This window comes from Mesoplodon bidens (genome assembly GCF_964165515.1).
Source record: "Mesoplodon bidens genome assembly, chromosome: 11".
Lineage (NCBI taxonomy): Eukaryota > Metazoa > Chordata > Mammalia > Artiodactyla > Ziphiidae > Mesoplodon > Mesoplodon bidens.
The window spans coordinates 57,723,111-57,737,111 of record NC_138167.1 but is presented as its reverse complement, the minus strand read 5'-3'; the positions used below and the strand labels follow the sequence as shown (position 1 = coordinate 57,737,111).

Genomic DNA, 14,001 nt, shown 5'->3' with positions numbered 1-14,001 from the left:
TGATTTTCAGCCATGCTGGTAGTCCTGAACTCTGGCCTCTTTCCTCCTTGCTCTCCTTCTTCCAGTGATTGTGTTCCCTCTAGTTTCTGCATGTTCTTGATTCGTCTCCGGTACCTCCAAATACTTGTTTTTATTTTTTTAAATTAATTAATTAATTTATTTTGGCTGCGTTGGGTCTTCATTGCCACACATGGGCTTTCTCTAGTTGTGTCAAGCAGGGGCTACTCTTTGTTGCGGTGCACGGGCTTTTCATTGTGGTGGCTTCTCTTGTTGTGGAGCACGGGCTCTAGGCATATGGGCTTCAGTAGTTGTGGCATGCGGGCTCTGGAGCATAGGCTCAGTAGTTGTGGCGCACGGGCTTAGTTGCTCCGTGATGTGTGGGATCTTCCCGGACCAGGGCTCGAACCTGTGTGCTCTGCGTTGGCAGGTGGATTCTTAACCACTGTGCCACCAGGGAAGTCCTAAATATACTCTTAAAATAATGCATTACTTATAGTTATGTAAGTAGTAAAAGAATGAAGTTATGGATGCTGCAAATTAATGATTATCTCTGTGGATGAAGGGAGTTGAATAGGTTGTCAATTCCTCAGTGTGTTAGAAACTACTTTTTTTTAAAGTAGGTGTCATATGTGAGCAAATGTTAACATTTATTAAATCCCAATACATGGATATTCGTTATATTCTTCTCTGGACCTTTTTATATTTTAAATTTTTTCATAATTCAGAATAAATAGAAATATGTAAAACTAGGTAATTATAGTGTGTTGATTCTCTGGAAGTGCTCTTGTGAGAGCACTGAGGAAGGACTCAGTGACCTGACAGAAGTAGTTTTCGGTGCACTTCGGACTTGAGGAGCAGACAGGAATTTGCCAGGTAGGAAGGTGTGATGAAGGGTTTTCCAGGCAGAGGGGACCCAGGTGCCCTCTGTCAGCTGTGAGAGACTCGCAGCATATTTAAGAAGCAGTGGGTGCTGCTGTGGTTGGGGAGGTAGGTGGGGATGAGGAAAGAGAACCAAGACTGTGTCGAGTGGTGGCCCCACTTAACGTGGCCTGGTGTCGAGGCTGGCAATGTGCTCTCTGTTCCCTTTTCCTCTTTTTCTGCCTTTTTTTGGTATTAAGAGTATATTTATGATTCTGTTTGGGTCTTCGTGTATCTTTCATGTCTCTAACACGTCTAATATTTCCTCTAGGTTTTTGAACATATGGAATACGGTTACAACAACTGCTTAAATGTCCTTGTCTATTAATTTTATCATCTGTGTCATTTCTGGGTTGATTATGGTTTGTGTTTTCCTGCTTCCTTGCATGTCTGGTCATTTTTGATTGGATGCCAAGACACTGTGACTTTTATCTTGTTGGATGCTGGGTATTTTTGTATTTCTATAAATATTCTTGACCTTTGTTCTGGAATGTTGTTAAATTACTCAGAAACAGTTTGATTCTGTGGGTCTGGCTTTTAGGCTTTGTTAGGTGGGACCAGAGTAATGTTGAGTCCAGTGTTGAGTCACTTTGCCCCACCACTGAGGCAAAAGTCTTCTGAGTACTTTGTCCAATGCCCCGGAATTAGGAAATTTTCCACTGTGACTGGAAGAGTAACTCTCCTTGGCCCCGTGTGAACTTGGAGGGTGGTTCCCACTAATCCCTGGCTTGGATGCCTGTCTTATACACTTCCGTTGATCAGTACCTGGCTGGAGCCAGCAGATCTTCAGCGCTGTCTACGACTCTGTCCCATCCAGTGCTCTGCCTGTGGACTCTAGCGCCTTGGCCTTCCTGGACTCCCAGTGCTGTTTCTTCACCTCGGGGGACTGCTGGATCCCACCTGGTGTCTCTCCTGTTACCCAGAACTACTTGTCAGGCAGGAAGCTGGGCAGTTAAAGGGCTCCTCTTCTTTCCCTCCTGTCAGGGATCACTGTTCTTGACTGCAGGATAGTCAGTGTCTTGAAAACCATTTCATTTGTAAATCTCGTCCCTGTTATTTCGTCTTGGCCAGAAGCAAAAGTATCAAAAACAGGTATTTGAATGAAGGTATTAGGAAACATAGAAGATAGTGATGGGACCTATGAGAATGCTGACCCCTTTCTAGTTCGGGATGCCTGGGTGGGAGAGCAGTGGTGGCCTTACCTGGGTGGACATGAAGGGAATTCATGTGTTTAGGGAAGGAGGTGGGGATAGGGTTTGGGAGAAAGGTGTCACAGGAGAACCAGGCTACAGAATGAGATCCTGAGGGCCTGCTGAGAAGAAGAACCCGCTGGGTCTGGGCTGGAGGACACAGGTGACAGAATGCTCGTACCTGCAGTGGGAGGACGTGGGAGAGGGTGACGCTGCCAGGGAGTGCAAGCATGGGGAGGACGCTCAGGATTTGTGCCCGCTGAGGAGAAGGTGTCACTCATTCCCTGGCTGCATGTCCCCCGTGATGTCCCGGCTGTTTCGGGCTTCCTCCAGCTCAGACTAAGTAGAATTGGTCAAGAAGATGTATGTTATACAAGCACTGGTTCAAAGTCAGAATATAGAGGTCTTAGGGCCCTTACAGAGATACTTCCTTATTTTGAAACTGTGTATAAAGTGCTGAAAAGCCAATTTTGAATTATTTAGCTTAATAATTTTGAAATGTTAGATGTGCCAACTTTAAAAGTAAAACAGCCAGTTATTTTACCAGCAAAATGGGTTTCTTTGGGAATAACAGAGAGTTGCAATTCAGGACAAGCAAGCAATAGCAAAAACCATAGGCAAGTCTCACGAACAAAGCAGAGGAAGGTTACTTTGTAGAGAAAAAGGAGGAAGTTGGGAGGGGCTATTTTGAACAAAAGTCCATTGGAGGAAAGTGAGAGTTCAGGGTGGTGATGGTTTCTCACTGGCTGAGTTGCTGGGCAAACAGGAAACCTTCCTCCATGGGGGTCTGTGGTTGAGGCTGAGTAGCAGTGGGTGAGGGCTCCCCTTCTGGCCTCCTGACTCTTGTAAATGAAGTTTCCTTTGTTCTGTTTCACAGATGTAAAAAGATTTTCCTATTTTAGGAGATAACACTAACTTATTCCTGGCTTAGTAGCACAACTTCGAGTGCCTTTTTTTTGCTTGACTTTTATATGAAATTTAAAAATACACAAATGTACAGAAAACATAATGAACACCCATGTACTCATCTCCCAGCTTTATCAGTGATTGGTACTTTGCCAGTTATTATTATTATTATTTTAATCTGTCCCTTTTTCTCTCGCACTTCTTTTTAATGTTGTGAAATGTTTTTTTTTTTAAACATCATTATTGGAGTGTAATTGCTTTACAGTGTTGTGTTAGTTTCTGCTGTATAACAAAGTGAATCAGCTATATGCATACGTATATCCCCATATCCCCTCCCTCTTGCGTCTCCCTCCCATCCTCCTTATCCCACCCCTCTAGGTGGTCACAAAGCACCGAGCTTATCTCCCTGTGCCATGCAGCTGCTTCCCAGTAGCTATCTATTTTACATTTGGTAGTGTATATATGTCAGTGCCATTCTCTAACTTCGTCCCAGCTTACCCTTCCCCCTCCCTATGTCCTTAAGTCCATTCTCTACGTCTGTGTCTTTATTCCTGCCCTGCCCCTAGGTTCTTCAGAACCATTTTTCTTTTTAGATTCCATATATATGTGTTAGTATGCGGTATTTGTTTTTCTCTTTCTGACTTACTTCACTCTGTATGACAGACTCTGGGTCCATCCACTTCACTACAAATAACTCAATTTTGTTTCTTTTTATGGCTGAGTAATATCTCTCTCACACTTTTAAAATTTGTTTGGTTCTTGTGTTTCGGTGGAGTGTTTTAAAAGTAAATCCAAGAAATAATGTCATTTCACCCATGAATACTTCACTTTTTCTCTCTAACAGATAAGGGAAGTTTTTATTTTTAAAAACAGTGGTCATGTCACTTTTACAACTAAGAGATTTACAGTAATTCCTTAATATCATCTAATACCAGTCCATATTCAGATTTCCCCAATAGCTTCAAAAATATACTCTTCCAGTTGATTCGTTTTAATTGGACCCAAACAAGATCTAAATATTATATTTGATGATTAGGTCTCTTAGGGCTCTTATATTCTAGAACAGTCACCCCTCCTTATTGCTAAAGTATAATTTTCAAAAGGTAAAATCATTGGGCTTCCCTGGTGGCGCAGTGGTTAAGAATCCACCTGCCAGTGCAGGGGACATGGGTTCGAGCCCTGGTCCGGGAAGATCCCACATGCCGCGGAGCAACTAAGCCCATGCGCCGCAACTGCTGAGCCTGCACTCTAGAGCCTGCAAACCACAACTGCTGAAGCCTGTATGCCTAGAGCCCGTGCTGCGCAACGAGAAGCCACTGCAATGAGAAGCCCGCGCACCGCAACAAAGAGTAGCCCCCACTCGCCGCAACTAGAGAAAGCCCGTGCACAGCAACGAAGACCCAATGCAGCCAAAAAAATAAATTTTAAAGAAATTAATTAATTTTTTAGAAAAAGGTAAAATCATCACTTGCATGCATATACAGAACGAACAGTTCTGGGCTCTGCTGGTCTGTGTTGTTGTTGTTTTTTTAAATAAATTTATTTTATTGTTAAATTTTTTTGGCTGCATTGGGTATTTGTTGCTGCACGCAGGTTTTCTCTAGTTGTGGTGAGCTGGGGCTACTCTTCATTGCGGCACGTAGGCTTCTCATTGCAGTGGCTTCTCTTGTTGCAGAGCACAGGCTCTAGGTGCACGGGCTTCAGTAGTTGTGGCACACGGGCTTAGTTGCTCCGCGGCATGTGGGATCTTCCCAGGCCAGGGCTCAAACCCATGTCCCCTGCATTGGCAGGCGGATTCTTAACCACTGTGCCACCAGGGAAGCCCCCTGGTCTGTGTTTTTGTTGCATGCCTTGAAGTCAGTCTTTTTGCCAAGGAGCGCTAGTCACGTTATTTGGTAATGGTGTTAGGGATCACACCTGGAGCACTTTGGAGCACTTTTCTTCTAGAAGTTGTGATGGATCATCAGTGAGCTGTCCAGTCATCTTGTGACCAGGATATGTGTCTCTTGATAGTTATAGTGTGTAGGCATGAAAGTAGACAGCTTCACAGAGATCCTTCTCATGTCCTTAAATTCCAACCATTGAGTTAGTTAACCAGATTAAAATGGGTGTGTATCGTTGGTACCAATCTCTGTAGAACAAGCATGGACAAGGGAGTTTTTAGATCCTTAATCATGAAATGTTCTAATAATTTAAATACTGAGTAAAGCTAATGATTTTTGTTTTCCTTTTCCCTATCATTTTGGTGAGTTAACTTTACAGAAGTAGAACTTAAAATAAGTTTTTTTCCTCTTATTTTTCAGGTAAAGAGATTATAAGTCTACTGAATGAAAAAATTTTTCTTAAAGTTGCATATACTCCAAGAGAAAATCCCAAATGTTTTTATATTTTGCCTAAATACAAAATTTAAACAAGGAGTTTCCACAGAAGGTAAGATAATTGTTTTTGATTGTTTTATTGTGTAATTTATGCAAATATACTGTATAAGGGGACATTCGAAGATGGATGACAGCAAAAATTTTAGTTTTGAAGATGTGCATATAGTGTCCTGACTTTTAGGGATCCTTGACCCTCCTGTGTCTGGTTTTGAGATGCTGTGTTGTGGAAAAGTTACTTGGTCTCTCCAAGCCAAAGGGTAATCCAAATAAAACAGGGACAGTCATGCATATGTAGTGAGGAACATGCTATGTCTCACCCGTGGGGAATAGGTGAGATAGGCTTATATGTGTTATGGCTGCCATCAGAACACATTCCAAGTAGAAGCTGAAAAGGGGGGGAGGGGCTTGTACCTCCAGCTGTAGTACATGCCCCTAAAAGGTTTGCCCATTGCAATCTGATTAGATGCTGGATAAATTACAGTAGGTACAACTTCCCGGGAGCACTTCGGTGCTTAAAAATTAAGCTAACTCTTCAAAAGCCAAAATAGAAAAAGAAAAAAGAAACAGTGAGTATTATGATAGCACTCTTTTGCTCCTTGCTGAAGAGAAGATAAATCCTTTTCAGAGCAAAGCATACTCAGTGTAGGCCCTCGGGATTTCTGTAGATTACGTTTAAGCAAGCTTCATTCTATATTCAGGACACACACCATTGTGAGGAGTTGGCACAATTAGATGCCCCAAGGTCTGCAGGTATTGGATAATCAGATGCAGTATATATAATAATGTATGAAATTTTTGAAGAAATACAAAATAGAATAAAAATTAGTAACAAAAACCAAGGTATCAAAATGATTCCAAGTAGAACTTTCAGAAATGAAAAATAAGTTGAAATTAAAAACAATATATGTGAATTAAATAAATTAAACATGGCTGAAGGCAGAATTAGTGAACTGGAATATATACCTGAAGAAATTATCCAGTGTGCAGCATTGAGAGATGGGAGATGGAAAGTGAGACTAGAGAAGTGGAGGGTAGGATAAAAGTGTGCTGTGACTATGTAGTTGGAATCCCAGGATGGAAAAGTAGGGAGAAGGAGGAGAGGCGTTACTCAAAGTGTTAATAGCATTGACTTTTCAGAAACTAATGAGAGATAAATCTGTAGATTTAGGAAGCACACTATGTCCTAAACAGTATAAATAAAAGGAAACCCACACCCATACACTGAAATTGTATAGCAACAAAGACAAAAAGACCTTAAGCCAGAGGTAAAAGAGAGATTACCTACAAAGGAATGTCTGTTAGGTTGACAACGGATGTCTCATTAGCATGAATAGAGGCCACTAGAGAGTGGAGTAACTCCTCAAAGTGATGAGAGAATATAAATTTCAGTATAGAATTGTGTATCAGGTATATTTTACAGAAAAACTTCAGTGTTTTTATGTATTTGGTAATTGTTAGGCTAGATTATTTGGACTACCTGCTATCCTCCCATCCTCCACCCTATGGAAAACAATTAAAATTGTTGGATTAAAGAAAAAAATCAAGGGCTTCCCTGGTGGCGCAGTGGTTGGGAATCCACCTGCCAATGGAGGGGACACGGGTTCGAGCCCTTGTTTGGGAAGATTCCACATGCCATGGAGCAGCTGAGCCTGGGTGCCGCAACTACTGAGCCTGTGCTCTAGAGCCCATGAGCTACAACTACTGAAGCCCGAGCGGCTAGAGAGCCCGTGCTCCACAACAGAAGCCGCTGCAATAAAAAGCCCGTGCACTGCAATGAAGAGTAGCCCCTGCTCTCTGCAATTAGAGAAAAGCCTGCATGCAGTAACGAAGACCCACTGTAGCCAAAAAGAAAAAAAAAGAGAAGAAAAAAATCAGAAAGACTGACAATATTGCAAGGAAGTTTTAAACCAAAATATAACAAAGAAAGAACCCAGAAAGGTAATTTAAACACCATAGGATGGAATCTGCCTTTGCCTTAAGGACATTTGCTGATTTGGACAAAGTGGGGCTTTGATTTCTGAGTCCTTGCCGGCCTCTGAAGTGAAGATCTGCAGTCCTCTCAAGGTAGAGAACCTAAAAGGGGCCCTCCTCATATTAAATGGGCTCTGAAAGTCAGTGCCCTCAGAGGCAGGGTGAACTAGAAGCATACCTGCCTAACTCCATCTTTGCCCCAACTTTTTTACTAAATGTAGCAGGAAAAAAGGGGGAAAATTATGGCTGTGGATTGGCCTTTGGGAGGATTTGTAGCCCAGGTTCATATTACTTCGTAGCTCAGGGAAACGAAGCATGAATTTAAGGTTTTCCGGTTTGGTAATGCCTTCAGGCAGCAATGGGACCAAACATAAAACCTCTTTGGAGGAAGTTACCATCATCCTAAAATGCAAAAAACACCTATGACTATTTTTTAAGGATGTTGATTAGTACACAGACAAAACTGAACAAGCACACGAGGAAATAAGGCACCATGCATGAAAACCAGTAGGAACAACCCTCCGAGATTTTAGATTTGGGGATCATCAGAAACAGACTATTGGGACTTCCCCGGTGGTCCAGTGGTAGGACTCCACGCTCCCAGTGCAGGGGGCCCGGGTTCTGATCCCTCGTTGGGGAACTAGATCCCACATGCATGCCGCAACTAAGAAGTCTGCATGCTGCAACTAAATATCCCTCGTGCAGCAGCTAAGACCCGGCACAGCCAAAGATAAATAGTAAATAAATAAATTATTTTAAAAAAAGAAACAGACTATTAAATAAGCATACTCTTTATTTTTATTTACTTATTTTAAATAAATTTATTTATTTATTTTTGGCTGCACGGGTCTTCATTGCTGCACACGGGCTTTCTCTAGTTGCAGAGAGCGGGGGCTACTCTTCGTTGTGGTGTGCGGGCTTCTCATTGCAGTGGCTTCTCTTGTTGTGGAGCATGGGCTCTAGGTGCACAGGTATCAGTAGTTGTGGCACGTGGGCTCAGTAGTTGTGGCACGCGGACTTAGTTGCTCCGCCATGTCCCCTAGCAGGCGGATTCTTAACCACTGCGCCACCAGGGGCGTCCTGTGGCTATTCTTTTCACTTCTGATTTTAGATTTTTATTCACCTGTTCCTCCCACCCCACCCCCTTCTTTTTGGTCCCCCCACCCCCCCTGCCACCCCCAGTGGACTGTGCCCAGTATAGACATGGTCTTGTTTGTTGTTTGACTGATTGTGCAAGTAGCCACTGCTCTCCATGGATTCACATTGTCGCTTTTTTCCAGACCAATAGAATTCCAGTGGTGTGTTGGTAAATGTTTAATATCTGGCTCTCTGGGAGAGTCAAAAACCTCCTGGCCACGGGGCTTCCATGGTGGTGCAGTGGTTAAGAGTCCACCTGCCAGTGTGGGGGACACGGGTTTTAACCCTGGTCCAGGAAGATCCCACATGCCCCAGAGCAACTAAGCCCGTGAGCCACAGCTACTGAGCCTGCACTCTAGAGCCCGCGTGCCGCAATTACTGAAGCCCACATGCTCTAGGGCTCGAGTGCTGCAACTACTGAGCTCACGTGCTGCAACCACTGAAGCCCACGCGCCTAGAGCCCGTGCCGCACAACAAAAGAAACTACCAGGATGAGAAGCCTGCGCACCGCAATGAAGAGTAGCCCCCGCTAGCTGCAACTGGAGAAAGCCTGTGCACAGAAAGGAAGATCCAATGCAGCCAAAAATAAAAATAATAATAAAAATTTTTAAGTCAAAAACAAAAAACAAACAAAAGCACAAAAACCTCCTGGCTTGTAGCATTTGTCGATTTCCACAGTGCTAATGCTTCTGTCATGTCCACCGTGAGCTACCAGTGTCATGCCACTGGAAGGTGGCACCGGGAGAGGCTCACAGTCAGCTCCCGTGACCAAGTCATGCCTCCCCAGCCACTGCTGAGCCCATCCTCTGTGGCAAGGTGACCTTGTCTCTGTTTCCTTCTCTCCTTTGCGGTCAGGAGACTGAGGAGAAAGTGTGCCAGCCCCTGTTCTGGGCTCCTCATGGGGTAGCTCAGTTCAGCCTCACAGCAGCTCTACGTGGAGGGTGCTCCTTGTCCCCAGTTTACAGGTGAGGACACCAGGGCACAAGAGGTCAGGTCACAGCAGAGCCAGGACCTTGGTTGTGAAAGTTAAAAAGCGATTGGTCAGACAGGTATAGGGTGCATTTCAGATTCTCATTCTCTCTTAGCAACAGTCTCTACTGCAGAATGTTCTTTTCTGAAGGGCTCTGTTCAAGGAACTGCATGATCGTATGGGCAACACTCCTCTGGAAGCTGCCTTGTGTCTGATGGTTATACTAACCAGAAGAAGTAAATGAAAAAGTAGTTCAAGAGGAACTTGAAGTTCCTCTCATTTGGCTGTTGGATAAGAGTACAGAAGATGCTGCTAATACTTTGCTTGGCGTTCCAGACAGACCGTGGGGGCTGTTGTCAGGATGTGATGGGAATCCTTGTGCTGTGTTGCATCTCACATATAACCAGAGACGTCTCAAGTCAACATGCCAGTTCTGCGAGCCAGTAGCTTGTTCTAAAGATGTGCTGTCAGTGGCGGGCCTCTGGGTCATCTGGGGAAGGAAAATTAGCCTTCCAATTAAGAGGGTGCTAGCATCTCTTTGGAGGGTAGTGCATAGTTGTTGGGATACAAGAAACGTTCGGAAGGGACTTCCCTGGTGGTCCAGTGGTTAAGAATCCACCTTCCAATGCAGGGGACACGGGTTTGATCCCTGGTTGGGGAACTAAGATCCCACATGCTGTGGGGCAACTAAGCCCACACGCCACAACCAGAGTGTAGCCTGCTCGCCGCAACGAAAAGTCCTGAGTGCCACAACTAAGATCCAACGCAGCCAAAAATGAATGAATGAATGAATAAATAAATAAGTAAATATTAAAAAAGAAAGTAAAGTCATCTTGAAACGTTTGGAAAAGAAGTATGGAGTATTACCTTAGTAACAGTTCTAGAACCAGTTTAAACCAGTTCCTTAGGCAGTGAAATTAGTTGCGCCTAAACCAATACCATTGCTATGAACTCTTTAAGGGATGCCACTGATGAGATTACGTATTTCTTAAAATGCACGGAAGCACAGAAATGTTGCTACACAGAGATTTTTGGTTTAATGGCCTAGGTGTGAGCTAGTGAGGTACACAGTCAATCTAAGTGAATGACTTTGAGAGTAACCTATTTTTATTTCAGGTGTCAATGGTGATGTAAATAGAGCTTCTCAGATGCTGGTCTGTGTATAATATTGGTGAGATGAGCAAAGGTGAACTTTTCTTAAAACTGTATTTTTTTAAAGTAAGACATAATCCTCAGTCCTGATATTATGGCTTTCTTCTTTTGATATTGGAAAAGCCATTGTTGTCTGAATTGAAGGTGATTGTAGATGACAGTTTATCCTTTCCTCCTTTTTTAAAAATTTAATTTATTTTATTTATTTATTTTTGGGAAGCCCCTTTGTGTCTGCTTTTCTTTCTCTCTCTTTCCCTCCCTCCCTCCTCCTGGCTTGACAAAGTGAAAAAGTTGGCAACCCTGTTAGTTTTCTAAATTAAAAGAAAAGAACTTGGGACTTCCCCGGTGGCGCAGTGGTTAAGAATCCGCCTGCCAGTGCAAGAGACACGGATTTGATCCCTCGTCCGGGAAGATCCCACATGCCATGGAGCAGTTAAGCCCGTGTGCCACAACTATTGAAGCCCGCGCACCTAGAGCCCATGCTCCGCAACAAGAGAAGCCACCGCAATGAGAAGCCTGCACACTGCAACGAAGAGTAGCCCCTGCTCACCACAACAAGAGAAAGCCTGCAGGCAGCAACAAAGACCCAATGCAGCCAAAGATAAAATAAATAAATTTATTGGGGAAAAAAAAAAAGAAAAGAACTTAACCACCCTGTGATGTCCCCGTGTCTTGGAACGTTGAGCTGGGCTGACTTTAGCACACAGGCCCTGGGGTAGATAAGTTGGGGCACCAGATTCTGCAGATGGGATGGGTTCTCAGAGGCCCTTGAGTGTCTTACTCTTTTTTACAGGGTGGAAATCCCGCCTAGACTTTCTCTTTTATGATTTAGGGGTAAATAAGTAGATGTTAACTTGGTTTATTCTTTCAAACTATAAAAGGTATGAATAAGTGAGTAGCATGATGATGATTATTTGGGTGAAATTTTGGTTTTATTTGTTGGTCAAGATTTGTTCTGTGTGTGCTCCGGTGCTGTCTTGTGGAACACATAAGATGTATGACCATCCCCACCATGAAGGAACCTGCGGCCTGTGGGCTGGTGTGTGCAGACCCAGGCCTGGTGTGCAGTGCTGGCATCCCGTAGAGCAGCATAGTGTGGGCGCTCGGCGCGTTGAGGCCGCCTCTGTGCTGCTGCGGTGAAACCAACCAGACTCCATGGGGTCCTATCAGTACTTCATTCTTTCTTATTACTGAATAATATTCCATTGTATGGATAGACCACATTTTAAAAAAATTTATTTAATTTATTATTTTTTGTCTGTGTTGGGCCTTCGTTGCTGCGTGTGGGCTTTCTCTAGTTGCGGTGAGCGAGGGCCACTCTTTTGTTGCAGTGCGCGTGCTTCTCATTGCGGTGGCTTCTCTTGTGGAGCACGGGCTCTAGGCATGCAGGCTTCAGTAGTTGTGGCTCACGGGCTCAGTAGTTGTGGCTCGCAGGCTCTAGAGTGCAGGCTCAGTAGTTGTGGCACGTAGGCTTAGTTGCTCCGCGACATATGGGATCTTCCTGGACCAGGGATTGAACCTCTGTCCCCTGCATCGGCAGGTGGATTCTTAACCACTGCACCACCAGGGAAGTCCCTTCATTGTGGTTTTGACTTGCATTTCCCGGATGGCTAATGGTACCGAGCATTTTCTTGTGTGGTTTTTGTCCTTTTGGATATTTTCTTTGGAGAAATGTCTATTCAGATCCTTGACTCATTTTTTCCTTAATTAATTAATTAATTAATTAATTTTGGCTGTGTTGGGTCTTGGTTGCTGTGCGCGGGCTTTCTCCAGTTGTGGTGAGCGGGGGCTACTCTTTGTTGCAGTGCGCGGGCTTCTCATTGTCATGGCTTCTCTTGTTGTGGAGCACGGGCTCTAGGCACGCAGACTTCAGTAGTTGTGGCATGTGGACTCCGTAGTTGTGGCTTGCGGGCTCTAGAGCTCAGGCTCAGTACTTGTGGCGCACGGGTTTAGTTGCTCTGCGGCATGTGGGATCTTCCCAGACCAGGGCTCAAACCCGTGTCCCCTGCATTAGCAGGCGGATTCTTAACCACTGTGCCCCCAGGGAAGCCCAGATCCTTTACTCGTTCTAAAATTTGTCTTTTTATTATTGAGTTGTAAACGTTTTTTATATATTCTGGTTACAAGTCCTTTTTCAGATACATGATTTGCAAAAATTTTCTTTTGTGAAAATGTTCTCCCATTGTGTGGGTTGTCTTTACACTTTCTTAAAGGTGTCATTTGAAGCACAAAACTATTTTTGAGGAAGTCCAAGTTATATTTTCTATTGTTGCTTTTGGTATCATATCTAAGAAACCATCGGCAAATAATGATTTTTTCTTCTAAGAGTTTTATAGTTTTAGCACTTAAATTTAGGTCTTTGATCTATGTTGGTAAATCTTTGTAGGTAGTGCATAAGTAAGGGTCTGCATTTATTCTTTTGCATGCAGATATCTAGTTGTTCCAGCATCATATATTGAAAACACCGTTCTAACCCCCATTGAATTGTTTTTTCACTCTTGTCAAAAATCAGTTGACTGTATATGAGTGTTTATTTATTTATTTTTAAATTAATTAATTTTTTTTTGGTTGCGTTGGGTCTTCGTTGCTGCGCACGGGCTTTCTCTAGTTTTGGTGAGCGGGGGCTACTCTTCCTTGCGGTGTGCAGGCTTCTCATTGCGGCGGCTTCTCTTGTTTCAGAGCACAGGCTCTAGGGTGTGCAGGTTTCAATAGTTGTGGCTCACGGGCTCAGTAGTTGTGGCTCGTGGGCTCTAGAGCACAGGCTCAGTAGTTGTGACGCACGGGCTTAGTGGCTCCGTGGCATGTGGGATCTTCCTGGACCGGGGCTCGAACCCGTGTCTCCTGCATCGGCAGGCAGACTCTCAACCACTGCGCCACCAGGGAAGCCCACATTGTATTGTTTACTGGAACTTCGTAGTGAATTTTGAAATCAGGAAGAATGAGTCCTCCGGCATTGTTCCTCTTCAAGATTGTTTTGTGTGTTCTGGACCACTTGCATTTCCATATGGATTTTAGGATCAGCTTGTCACTGATTTTTAAAAACTATCCTTGATATATTAATTTCTATACTTTATTGTTTGGGGAACACAGTCTGCAACATAGTGGTCTTTTGGAGTCTATTGAGGCTTCCTTTATTGGTTTAATGTGTGGTTTATATTTGTAAATGTTACATGGTGTTTTCAAAAAGAATTTGTATTCTCTGTCCTTTGGGTGTAAAATTTTCTGTCTCTTTTATAGCTTGAGCTTATTAATAGTATTCACCTTTTTAACGTTGCAGCTATAAGAAATAATAGAGAGATATCCCTGGTACCCTTTGTCCAGTTTCCCCCAGTGGTAATATTTTGCAGAGTTATAGTAGAAAAATCACAACCAGGAATTG

General features: G+C 43.6%; 1 protein-coding gene across 9 annotated transcripts in view; it reads left to right on the top strand.

Moving 5' to 3' along the window:
• PPP6R2 (protein phosphatase 6 regulatory subunit 2) overlaps positions 1 to 14,001 on the top strand; it is an 85,019-nt gene that overhangs the window by 11,379 nt on the left and 59,639 nt on the right. For all 9 annotated transcript variants that reach the window (XM_081247939.1, XM_081247938.1, XM_081247935.1 and 6 more), the window contains exon 2: positions 5,318 to 5,444. The gene's annotated coding sequence lies outside the window, so the exon portion shown is untranslated. The remainder of the gene's footprint in view (positions 1 to 5,317; positions 5,445 to 14,001) is intronic.